This window comes from Cetorhinus maximus, unplaced genomic scaffold, assembly GCF_964194155.1.
Source record: "Cetorhinus maximus unplaced genomic scaffold, sCetMax3.hap1.1 HAP1_SCAFFOLD_752, whole genome shotgun sequence".
Taxonomy (NCBI): domain Eukaryota; kingdom Metazoa; phylum Chordata; class Chondrichthyes; order Lamniformes; family Cetorhinidae; genus Cetorhinus; species Cetorhinus maximus.
Window position 1 is genome coordinate 76,316 of NW_027596694.1, and position 12,156 is coordinate 88,471.

General features: G+C 46.1%; 1 protein-coding gene across 1 annotated transcript in view; it reads left to right on the forward strand.

The window, feature by feature from the left end:
* paqr9 (progestin and adipoQ receptor family member 9) overlaps nucleotides 1-8,958 on the forward strand; it is an 81,187-nt gene extending 72,229 nt beyond the window's left edge. The window contains 1 exon segment of the mRNA XM_078535929.1: nucleotides 8,708-8,958. The gene's annotated coding sequence lies outside the window, so the exon portion shown is untranslated.
* Nucleotides 8,959-12,156: the final 3,198 nt, after the last annotated feature.

Sequence of the window (12,156 nt, forward strand, 5' to 3'; positions counted from 1 at the left end):
TGAGTGAGTTAGTGTGTTACTGAGAGTGAGTGAGTTAGTGTGTTACTGAGAGTGAGAGTGTTAGTGTGTTACTGAGTGTGAGTGAGTTAGTGTGTTACTGAGTCTGAGAGAGTTAGTCCTGAGAGTGAGTGAGTTAATGTGTTACTGAGTGTGAGAGAGTTAGTCCTGAGTATGTTAGTTAGTGTGTTACTGAGTGTGAGAGAGTTAGTGTGTTACTGAGAGTGAGGGAGTTAGTCCTGAGTGTGAGTGAGTTAGTGTGTTACTGAGAGTGAGAGAGTTAGTCTGTTACTGAGAGTGAGAGAGTTAGTGTGTTTCTGAGTGTAAGAGAGTTAGTGTGTTACTGAGTGTGAGAGTGTTAGTCCTGAGTGTGAGTGGGTTAGTGTGTTACTGAGTGTGGGAGAGTTAGTCCTGAGTGTGAGTGAGTTAGTGTGTTACTGAGTGTGAGAGAGTTAGTGTGTTACTGAGTGTGAGAGAGTTAGTCCTGAGTGTGAGTGAGTTAGTGTGTTACTGAGTGTGAGTGAGTTAGTGTGTTACTGAGAGTGAGAGAGTTAGTCCTGAGTGTGAGTGAGTTAGTGTGTTACTGATTGTGAGAGAGTTAGTGTGTTACTGAGAGTGAGAGAGTTAGTCATGAGTGTGAGAGAGTTAGTGTGTTACTGAGTGTGAGTGAGTTAGTGTGTTACTGAGAGTGAGAGAGTTAGTCCTGAGTGTGAGTGAGTTAGTGTGTTACTGAGTGTGGGAGAGTTAGTCCTGTGTGTGAGTGAGTTAGTGTGTTACTGAGTGTGAGAGTGTTAGTGTGTTACTGAGTGTGAGAGAGTTAGTGTGTTAATGAGAGTGAGAGAGTTAGTCCTGAGTGTGAGTGAGTTAGTGTGTTACTGAGTGTGAGAGAGTTAGTCCTGAGTGTGAGTGAGTTAGTGTGTTACTGAGAGTGAGAGAATTAGTGTGTTACTGAGTGTGAGTGAGTTAGTGTGTTACTGAGAGTGAGAGAGTTCGTCCTGAGTGTGAGTGAGTTAGTGTGTTACTGAGAGTGAGAGAGTTAGTCCTGAGTGTGAGTGAGTTAGTGTGTTACTGAGGTTGGGAGAGTTAGTCCTGAGTGTGAGTGAGTTAATGTGTTACTGAGAGTGGGAGAGTTAGTCCTGAGTGTGAGTGAGTTAGTGTGTTACTGAGTGTGAGTGAGTTAGATTGTTACTGAGCGTGAGTTAGTCCTCAGTGTGAGTGAGTTAGTGTGTTACTGAGTGTGAGTGTTAGTCCTGAGTGTGAGAGAGTTAGTGTGTTACTGAGTGTGAGTTAGTCCTGGGTGTGAGTGAGTTAGTGTGTTACTGAGTGTGAGTTAGTCCTGAGAGTGTGAGAGTTAGTGTCTTACTGAGTGTGAGTGTTAGTCCTGAGTGTGAGTGAGTTAATGCATTACTGAGAGTGATAGAGTTAGTCCTGAGTGTGAGTTAGTTAGTGTGTTACTGAGTGTGAGAGAGTTAGTCCTGAGTGTGAGAGAGTTAGTGTGTTACTGAGTGTGAGAGAGTTAGTCCTGAGTGTGAGTGAGTTAGTGTGTTACTGAGTGTGAGAGCGTTAGTGTGTTACTGAGTGTGAGTGAGTTAGTCTGTTACTGAGAGTGAGAGAGTTAGTGTGTTACTGAGAGTGAGAGAGTTAGTGTGTTACTGAGTGTGAGAGAGTTAGTGTGTTACTGAGTGTGAGTGAGTTAATGTGTTACTGAGAGTGAAGAGTTAGTCCTGAGTGTGAGTGAGTTAGTGTGTTACTGATTGTGAGTGAGTTAGTCCTGAGTGTGAGTGAGTTAGTGAGTTACTGAGAGTGAGAGTGTTAGTCATGAGTGTGAGTTAGTGTGTTACTGAGTGTGAGAGAGTTAGTGTGTTACTGAGTGTGAGAGAGTTAGTCCTGAGTGTGAGTGAGTTAGTGTGTTACTGAGAGTGAGAGAGTTAGTCCTTAGTGTGAGTGAGTTAGTGTGTTACTGAGTGTGAGAGAGTTAGTCCTGAGTGTGCGTGAGTTAGTCTGTTACTGAGTGTGAGTAAGTTAGTGTGTTACTGAGAGTGAGAGAGTTAGTCCTGAGTGTGAGTGAGTTAGTGTGTTACTGAGTGTGAGCGAGTTAGTGTGTTACCGAGAGTGAGAGTGTTAGTGTGTTTCTGAGAGTGAGAGAGTTAGTCCTGAGTGTGAGTGAGTTAGTGTGTTACTGAGTGTGAGAGAGTTAGTCCTGAGTGTGAGAGAGTTAGTGTGTTACTGAGAGTGAGAGACTTAGTCCTGAGTGTGAGTGAGTTAGTGTGTTACTGAGTGTGAGAGAGTTAGTGTGTTACTGAGAGTGAGAGAGTTAGTCCTGAGTGTGAGTGAGTTCGTGTGTTACTGAGTGTGAGTGAGTTAGTGTGTTACTGAGTGTGAGTGAGTTAGTGTGTTACTGAGAGTGAGAGAGTTAGTGTGTTACTGAGAGTGAGAGAGTTAGTCCTGAGTCTGAGTGAGTTAGTGTGTTACTGAGTGTGAGTGAGTTAGTGTGTTACTGAGTGTGAGTGAGTTAGTGTGTTACTGAGAGTGAGAGAGTTAGTCCTGAGAGTGAGTGAGTTAGTGTGTTACTGAGTGTGAGTGAGTCAGTGTGTTACTGAGTGTGAGAGAGTTAGTCCTGAGAGTGAGTGAGTTAGTGTGTTACTGAGAGTGAGTGAGTTAGTGTGTTACTGAGAGTGAGAGAGTTAGTGTGTTACTGAGTGTGAGTGAGTTAGTGTGTTACTGAGTGTGAGAGAGTTAGTCCTGAGAGTGAGTGAGTTAATGTGTTACTGAGAGTGAGAGAGTTAGTCCTGAGTGTGAGTGAGTTAGTGTGTTACTGAGAGTGAGAGAGCTAGTCCTGAGTGTGAGTGAGTTAGTGGGTTACTGTGTGTGAGAGAGTTAGTCCTGATTGTGAGTGAGTTAGTGTGTTACTGAGAGTGAGAGAGTTAGTTTGTTACTGAGTGTTAGTGAGTTAGTGTGTTACTGAGTGTGAGTGAGTTAATGTGTTACTGAGTGTGAGTGAGTTAGTCCTGAGTGTGAGTGAGTTAGTGTGTTACTGAGAGTGAGAGAGTTAGTGTGTTACTGAGTGTGAGTGAGTTAGTGTGTTACTGAGTGTGAGTGAGTTAGTCATGAGTGTGAGTGAGTTAGTGTGTTACTGAGTTTGAGAGAGTTAGTCCTGAGTGTGTTAGTTAGTGTGTTACTGAGTGTGAGTGAGTTTGTGTGTTACTGAGAGTGAGGGAGTTAGTCCTGAGTGTGAGTGAGTTAATGTGTTACTGAGAGTGAGAGATTTAGTGTGTTACTGAGAGTGAGAGAGTTAGTGTGTTACTGAGTGTGAGAGAGTTAGTGTATTACTGAGTGTGAGAGTTTTAGTCCTGAGTGTGAGTGAGTTAGTGTGTTACTGAGTGTGGGAGAGTTAGTCCTGAGTGTGAGTGAGTTAGTGTGTTACTGAGTGTGAGAGAGTTAGTGTGTTACTGAGTGTGAGAGAGTTAGTCCTGAGTGTGAGTGAGTTAGTGTGTTACTGGATGTGAGAGAGTTAGTGTGTTACTGAGAGTGAGAAAGTTAGTCCTGAGTGTGAGTGAGTTAGTCTGTTACTGAGTGTGAGAGAGTTAGTGTGTTACTGAGAGTGAGAGAGTTAGTGCTGAGTGTGAGTGTGTTAGTGTGTTACTGAGTGTGAGTGAGTTATTGTGTTACTGAGAGTGAGAGAGTTAGTCCTGAGTGTGAGTGAGTTAGTGTGTTACTGAGTGTGGGAGAGTTAGTCCTGAGTTTGAGTGAGTTAGTGTGTTACTGCGTGTGAGAGAGTTAGTGTGTTACTGAGTGTGAGAGAGTTAGTGTGTTACTGAGAGTGAGAGAGTTAGTCCTGAGTGTGAGTGAGTTAGTGTGTTACTGAGTGTGAGAGAGTTAGTCCTGAGTGTGAGTGAGTTAGTGTGTTACTGAGAGTGAGAGAGTTAGTGTGTTACTGAGTGTGAGTGAGTTAGTGTGTTACTGAGTGTGAGAGAGTTAGTCCTGAGTGTGAGTGAGTTAGTGTGTTACTGAGAGTGAGAGAGTTAGTCCTGAGTGTGAGTGAGTTAGTGTGTTACTGAGTGTGGGAGAGTTAGTCCTGAGTGTGAGTGAGTTAGTGTGTTACTGAGTGTGAGTGAGTTAGTGTGTTACTGAGCGTGAGTTAGTCCTCAGTGTGAGTGAGTTAGTGTGTTACTGAGTGTGAGTGTTAGTCCTGAGTGTGAGAGAGTTAGTGTGTTACTGAATGTGAGTTAGTCCTGAGTGTGAGTGAGTTAGTGTGTTACTGAGTGTGAGTTAGTCCTGAGAGTGAGAGTGTTAGTGTCTTACTGAGTGTGATTGTTAGTCCTGAGTGTGAGTGAGTTAATGCATTACTGAGAGTGAGAGAGTTAGTCCTGAGTGTGAGTGAGTTAGTGTGTTACTGAGTGTGAGAGAGTTAGTCCTGAATGTCAGAGAGTTAGTGTGTTACTGAGTGTGAGAGAGTTTGTCCTGAGTGTGAGTGAGTTAGTGTGTTACTGAGATTGAGAGAGTTAGTGTGTTACTGAGTGTGAGTGAGTTAGTGTGTTACTGAGTGTGAGAGAGTTAGTCCTGAGTGTGAGTGAGTTAGTGTGTTACTGAGAGTGAGAGAGTTAGTCCTGAGTGTGAGTGAGTTAGTGTGTTACTGAGAGTGAGTGAGTTAGTCCTCAGTGTGATTGTGTTAGTGCATTACTGAGAGTGAGATAGTTAGTGTGTTACTGAGAGTGAGCGAGTTAGTGTGTTACTGAGAGTGAGAGAGTTAGTCCTGAGTGTGAGAGAGTTAGTGTGTTACTGAGTGTGAGAGAGTTAGTCCTGAGTGTGAGTGAGTTAGTGTGTTACTGAGAGTGAGTGTGTTAGTCCTGAGAGTGAGAGAGTTAGTGTGTTACTGAGTGTGAATGAGTTAGTGTGTTACTGAGTGTGAGAGATTTAGTCCTGAGTGTGAGTGAGTTAGTGTGTTACTGAGTGTGAGAGAGTTAGTCCTGAGTGTGAGTGTGTTAGTGCATTACTGAGAGTGAGAGAGTTAGTGTGTTACTGAGTGTGAGTGTTTGTCCTGAGTGTCAGTGAGCTAGTGTGTTGAGCGAACTATTCCTGAGTGTGAGAGAGCTAGTGTGTTATTGAATTTAAGCGAGTTAGTCCTGAATGTGAGAACTAGTGTGTTACTGAGTGTGAAAGTTAGTCCTGAGTGTGCACAAGCTGACGTGTTACTGAGAGTGAGTGAGTTAGTGTATTATTGAGGGTGACCGAGTTAGTCCTGAGTGTGTGAGCTAGTGTGTTACTGAGTTTCAGAAAGTTAGTCCTGAATGTGAGCGAGCTAGTGTGTTACTGAGTGTGAGCGAGCTAGTGTGTTACTGAATGTGAGTGGGCTAGTGTGTTACTGAGTGTGAGTGAGCTAGTGTGTTACTGAGTGTGAGTGAGCTAGTGTGTTACTGAGTCTGAGCGAGCTAATGTGTTACTGAATGTGAGAGAGTTAGTCCTGTGTGTGAGCGAGTTAGTGTGTTACTGAGTGTGAGTGAGCTAGTGTGTTACTGAATGTGAGTGAGCTAGTGTGTTACTGAGTGTGAGCGAGCTAGTGTGTTACTGAGTGTGAGCGAGCTAGTGTGTTACTGAGTTTGAGTGAGCCAGTGTGTTACTGAGTGTGAGTAAGCTAGTGTGTTACTGAGTTTGAAAGTTAGTACTGAGTGTCAGGAAGCTAGTGTGTTATTGAGTGTAAGCTAGATGGTCCTAAGTGTCAGTGAGCTAGTGTGTTACTGAGTGTGAGAGAGTTAGTCCTGAGTGTGAGCAAGCTAGTGTGTTCCTGAGTGTGAGAAAGTTAGTCCTAAATGTGAGTGAGCTAGTGTGTTACTGAGTTTGAGCGAGCTAGTGTGTTACTGAGTGTGAGTGAGCTAGTGTGTTACTGAGTGTGAGTGAGCTAGTGTGTTACTGAGTGTGAATAAGCTAGTGTGTTACTGAGTGTGAGTGAGCTAGTGTGTTACTGAGTGTGAGTGAGCTAGTGTGTTACTGAGTTTGAAAGTTAGTACTGAGTGTCAGGAAGCTAGTGTGTTATTGAGTGTGAGCTAGATGGTCCTGAGTGTTAGCAAGCTAGTGTGTTACTGAGTGTGAGAGAGTTAGTCCTGAGTGTCAGTGAGCTAGTGTGTTATTGAGTGTGAGCAAGCAAGTGTGTTACTGAGAATGAGAGATCTAGTGTGTTATTGAGTGTGAGCGAGTTAGTCCTGAGTGTGAGTGAGTTAGTGTGTCACTGAATGTGAGTGGGCTAGTGTGTTACTGAGTGTGAGTGAGCTAGTGTGTTACTGAGTGTGAGTGAGCTAGTGTGTTACTGAGTCTGAGCGAGCTAGTGTGTTACTGAGTGTGAGAGAGTTAGTCCTGTGTGTGAGCGAGTTAGTGTGTTACTGAGTGTGAGTGAGCTAGTGTGTTACTGGGTGTGAGCGAGCTAGTGTGTTACTGAGTGTGAGCGAGCTAGTGTGTTACTGCGTTTGAGTGAGCCAGTATGTTACTGAGTGTGAGTAAGCTAGTGTGTTACTGAGTTTGAAAGTTAGTACTGAGTGTCAGGAAGCTAGTGTGTTATTGAGTGTAAGCTAGATGATCCTAAGTGTCAGTGAGCTAGTGTGTTACTGAGTGTGAGAGAGTTAGTCCTGAGTGTGAGCAAGCTAGTGTGTTCCTGAGTGTGAGAAAGTTAGTCCTAAATGTGAGTGAGCTAGTGTGTTACTGAGTGTGAGAGAGTTAGTGTGTTACTGAGTGTGAGTAAGCTAGTGTGTTACTGAGTGTGAGTGAGCTAGTGTGTTACTGAGTGTGAGTGAGCTAGTGTGTTACTGAGTGTGAGTAAGCTAGTGTGTTACTGAGTGTGAGTGAGCTAGTGTGTTACTGAGTTTGAAAGTTAGTACTGAGTGTCAGGAAGCTAGTGTGTTATTGAGTGTGAGCTAGATGGTCCTGAGTGTTAGCAAGCTAGTGTGTTACTGAGTGTGAGAGAGTTAGTCCTGAGTGTTAGCGAGCTAGTGTGTTACTGAGTGTGAGAGAGTTAGTCCTGAGTGTCAGTGAGCTAGTGTGTTATTGAGTGTGAGCAAGCAAGTGTGTTACTGAGAATGAGAGATCTAGTGTGTTATTGAGTGTGAGCAAGCAAGTGTGTTACTGAGAATGAGAGATCTAGTGTGTTATTGAGTGTGAGCGAGTTAGTCCTGAGTGTGAGTGAGTTAGTGTGTTACTGAGTGTGAGCGATTAGTGTGTTACTGAGTGTGACGAGTTAGTCTGTTACTGAGTGTAAGCAAGCTAGTGTGTTACTGAGTGTGAGGAAATTAATCCTGAGTGTGTCCAAGTTAGTGTTACTGAGTGTGAGCAAGATAGTGTGTTACTGAGCATGAGCGAGTTAGTCCTGCGTGTAAGCGAGCGAGTGGTTTACTGAGTGTGAGCAAGTTAGTGTGTGTGTTACTGAGTGTGAGTGAATTAGTTCCGAGTATGAGCAAGCTAGAGTGTTAATGAGTATGAGTGAGTTAGCGTGAATGTGCCTAAATGAGTGAGAATGGCTGGATAGTGGTGTGTGTGACATACACACCTTCACACACTGGATCAGTTAGTGAGGGAGAGTGTTAATGGGTGTGTGAGTCTGTGTATCGGAGATTGTGTGAATGTGTGTATCATTGATTGTGTGTGTGAGAATGTCAGTGAGAGCATCAGTGAGTGTGTATGAGTGGCATGTGCGTGAGAGTGTCAATGAGTGTGTGTGTGTATCATGTGTGAGAGTGTCAGTGAGTGTGTGTGTGAGTGTGTCAGTGAGTATGTGTGAGTGTGTGCATCAGCGGAGTGTCAGTGAGTGTGTGTGTGAGAGTGTCAGTGAGTGTGTGTGTGAGTGTGTCAGTGAGTATGTGTGAGTGTGTGCATCAGCGGAGTGTCAGTGAGTGTGTGTGTGAGAGTGTCAGTGAGTGTGTGTGTGAGTGTGTCAGTGAGTATGTGTGAGTGTGTGCATCAGCGGAGTGTCAGTGAGTGTGTGTGTGAGAGTGTCAGTGAGTGTGTGTGTGAGTGTGTGCATCAGTGGAGTGTCAGTGAGTGTGTGTGTGAGTGTGTCAGTGAGTGTGTGTGTGAGTGTGTGCATCAGCGGAGTGTCAGTGAGTGTGTGTGTGAGTGTGTCAGTGAGTGTGTGAGTGTGTGCATCAGCGGAGTGTCAGTGAGTGTGTGTGTGAGTGTGTCAGTGAGTGTGTGTGTGAGTGTGTGCATCAGCGGAGTGTCAGTGAGTGTGTGTGTGAGAGTGTCAGTGAGTGTGTGTGAGTGTGTGCATCAGCGGAGTGTCAGTGAGTGTGTGTGTGTGTGTGTCAGTGAGTGTGTGTGTGAGTGTGTGCATCAGCGGAGTGTTAGTGAGTGTGTGTGTGTGTGTGTGTGTCAGTGAGTGTGTATGTGTGTCAGTGAGTGTGTGTGTGTGTATGCATCAGCGGAGTGTTAGTGAGTGTGTGTGTGGGTAAGTGTGTGAGAGTGTCAGTGAATGTGTGTGAGTGTGTGCATCAGCGGAGTGTCAGTGAGTGTGTGTGTGAGAGTGTCAGTGAGTGTGCGTGTGGGTAAGTGTGTCAGTGAGTGTGTGTATGAGAGTGTTAGTGAGTGTGTGTGTGAGTGTGTGTATCAGCGGAGTGTCAGTGAGTGTGTGTGTGCGTGTGTATCAGCGGAGTGTTAGTGAGTGTGTGTGTGTGGGTAAGTGTGTCAGTTTATTGTACCTTTCTATTTTAAAGTATGTTGCTTTGTACAGGAGCTGCATTGCTGTGAGAACTGTTCTCTGCCCATTTCACAGCCGCAGTGAATCAAACACTGCTCACGTTGAGAGGGGGAGGTGGTGCTTTGACCCTGGGATGGGGATGGACAGCCTGTCACTGCAGCACTGCAGCTCTTGTGTGACATCAGCAAGTCTATGTAAAGGATATGAATGTATAAAGATTTAAAATCAATGGATAAAAATGAAGTCTGGGATACGGAAAACAATTAAATTATTTCTATGCTCTGGAGCGGCGTGTGTTGGATGATGAGGAAGTTTGTGCGTGAGTGGGGGATGGGGACTCACTATCAGTTTTCACACTGTCACATTGAAGAATCTGTGACAAAGCCAGATGGGTTAGTGTTGTGTCAGTGAGTGACGTCAGTGCCCTATGAATAGTCCCAGCTGCAAGTGAAACTGAGTGCAGTCACTGCAATAAACGCTCAAACAAAAACTGCAGCAGAAATTTCACCAAAACCTGCCCCATTAACTCCTGACCCTACATCTCCCGCTCCTGATGCCCCCAGTAACTGACCGACACTGTGATCGAATCCCCTCAGCGGGCATCCAAACCCTCACCACAGCTGGACCCAGTGACCTTGCCCAATGTCAGGGAGGGCGTTAAGACCGGAATCGTCTTCTGCATTTGACGAGGCTGTTAGTTACTCTTTCACGGGGTGTGGGATTCGCTGGCCGAGCCCAGCATTTATTGCCCACCCCTAATTGCCCTTCAGAAGGTGGTAGTGAGCTGCCTTCTTGAGCCGCTGCAGTCTGTTTGACATTTCTCATACAGTCGGAACAATTGCCTATCTATCCCCGATCTCAGCAGGCAGGGCAGAAACAACCAGGTTACAATAGATAAAAGCTGTTGAAGCTGAAGGGTCATTAGGACTCGAAACGTTAACTGTGTTCCTCTCCGCAGATACTGTCAGACCTGCTGAGTTTTTGCGGGTATTTTTGTTTTATGTTGCAATAGATCTTGAGTCAAAGTTAAGCCAGACTGGGGAAGGATGTCAGATCCCCTACACTGAGGGGAAACAGACACATTTCCCCAACACCCGGGGATAAGTTCAGGACTAAGTCGATCTCTCCAATTCCTGATTGCTTTTATTAGCACATTTATCAATTAATACCATTCAAATACCACCAGCTGCCACAGTGGGATTTAAACCCGTCTCCCCAGAGGATTAAACAGAGCCTCTAGATTATCAGCCCAGCAACATTCGCACTAAACTAGATAACCATATACGTCAACCTGCGTTTCAGGAACTCAGAGAATGCATGGTGTCCAACAAAGGAATCTCTTCTGAGGAGATATTGACGAACCTCGAGTGTTTGATGGGGACAGTGTAGAGGGAGCTTTACTCTGTATCTAACCCCGTGCTGTACCTGTCCTGGGAGTGTTTGATGGGGACAGTGTAGAGGGAGCTTTACTCTGTATCTAACCCCGTGCTGTACCTGTCCTGGGAGTGTTTGATGGGGACAGTGTGGAGGGAGCTTTACTCTGTATCTAACCCCGTGCTGTACCTGTCCTGGGAGTGTTTGATGGGGACAGTGTAGAGGGAGCTTCACTCTGTATCTAACCCCGTGCTGTACCTGTCCTGGGAGTGTTTGATGGGGACAGTGTGGAGGGAGCTTTACTCTGTATCTAACCCCGTGCTGTACCTGTCCTGGGAGTGTTTGATGGGGATGGTGTAGAGGGAGCTTTTACTCTGTACCTAACCCCGTGCTGTACCTGTCCTGGGAGTGTTTGATGGGGACAGTGTAGAGGGAGCTTCACTCTGTATCTAACCCCGTGCTGTACCTGTCCTGGGAGTGTTTGATGGGGACAGTGTGGAGGGAGATTTACTCTGTATCTAACCCCGTGCTGTACCTGTCCTGGGAGTGTTTGATGGGGTTGGTGTAGAGGGAGCTTTTACTCTGTACCTAACCCCGTGCTGTACCTGTCCTGGGAGTGTTTGATGGGGACAGTGTAGAGGGAGCTTTACTCTGTATCTAACCCTGTGCTGTACCTGTCCTGGGAGAGATTGATGGGGACAGTGTAGAGGGAGCTTTACTCTGTATCTAACCCTGTGCTGTACTTGTCCTGGGAGTGTTTGATGGGGACGGTGTAGAGGGAGATTTACTCTCTATCTAACCCCGATCTGTCCAGGGAGTGTTTGATGGGGACAGTGTAGAGGGAGCTTTTACTCTGTACCTAACCCCGTGCTGTACCTGTCCTGGGAGTGTTTGATGTGGACAGTGTAGAGGGAGCTTCACTCTGTATCTAACCCCGTGCTGTACCTGTCCTGGGAGTGTTTGATGGGGACAGTGTGGAGGGAGATTTACTCTGTATCTAACCCCGTGCTGTACCTGTCCTGGGAGTGTTTGATGGGGATGGTGTAGAGGGAGCTTTTACTCTGTACCTAACCCCGTGCTGTACCTGTCCTGGAAGTGTTTGATGGGGACAGTGTAGAGGGAGGTTTACTCTGTATCTAACCCCGTGCTGTACCTGTCCTGGGAGTGTTTGATGGGGACAGTGTGGAGGGAGCTTTACTCTGTATCTAACCCCGTGCTGTACCTGTCCTGGGAGTGTTTGATGGGGTTGGTGTAGAGGGAGCTTTTACTCTGTACCTAACCCCGTGCTGTACCTGTCCTGGGAGTGTTTGATGGGGACAGTGTAGAGGGAGCTTTACTCTGTATCTAACCCTGTGCTGTACCTGTCCTGGGAGAGATTGATGGGGACAGTGTAGAGGGAGCTTTACTCTGTATCTAACCCTGTGCTGTACTTGTCCTGGGAGTGTTTGATGGGGACGGTGTAGAGGGAGATTTACTCTCTATCTAACCCCGATCTGTCCAGGGAGTGTTTGATGGGGACAGTGTAGAGGGGAGCTTTATTCTGTATCTAAACCCGTGCTGTACCTGTCCTGGGAGTGTTTGATGTGGACAGTGTAGAGGGAGCTTTACTCTGTGTCTAACCCCGTGCTGTACCTGTCCTGGGAGTGTTTGATGCGGACAGTGTAGAGGGAGCTTTACTCTGTGTCTAACCCCGTGCTGTACCTGTCCCGGGAGTGTTTGATGGAGACGGTGTAGAGGGGGCTTTACGCTGTATCTAACCCCGTACTGTACCTGTCCTGAGAGTGTTTGATGGGGACGGTGTAGATGGAGCTTTACTCTCTATCTAACCCCGATCTGTCCAGGGAGTGTTTGATGGGGACAGTGTAGAGGGAGCTTTATTCTGTATCTAACCCCGTGCTGTACCTGTCCTGGGAGTGTTTGATGGGGACGGTGTAGAGGGAGCTTTACTCAGTATCTAACCCCGTGCTGTACCTGTCCTGGGAGTGTTTGAAGGGGACAGTGTAGAGGGAGCTTTACTCTGTATCTAACCCCGTGCTGTACCTGTCCTGGGAGTGTTTGAAGGGGACAGTGTAGAGGGACTTTGTGGGAAATATTTCCAGGGCTGTAAG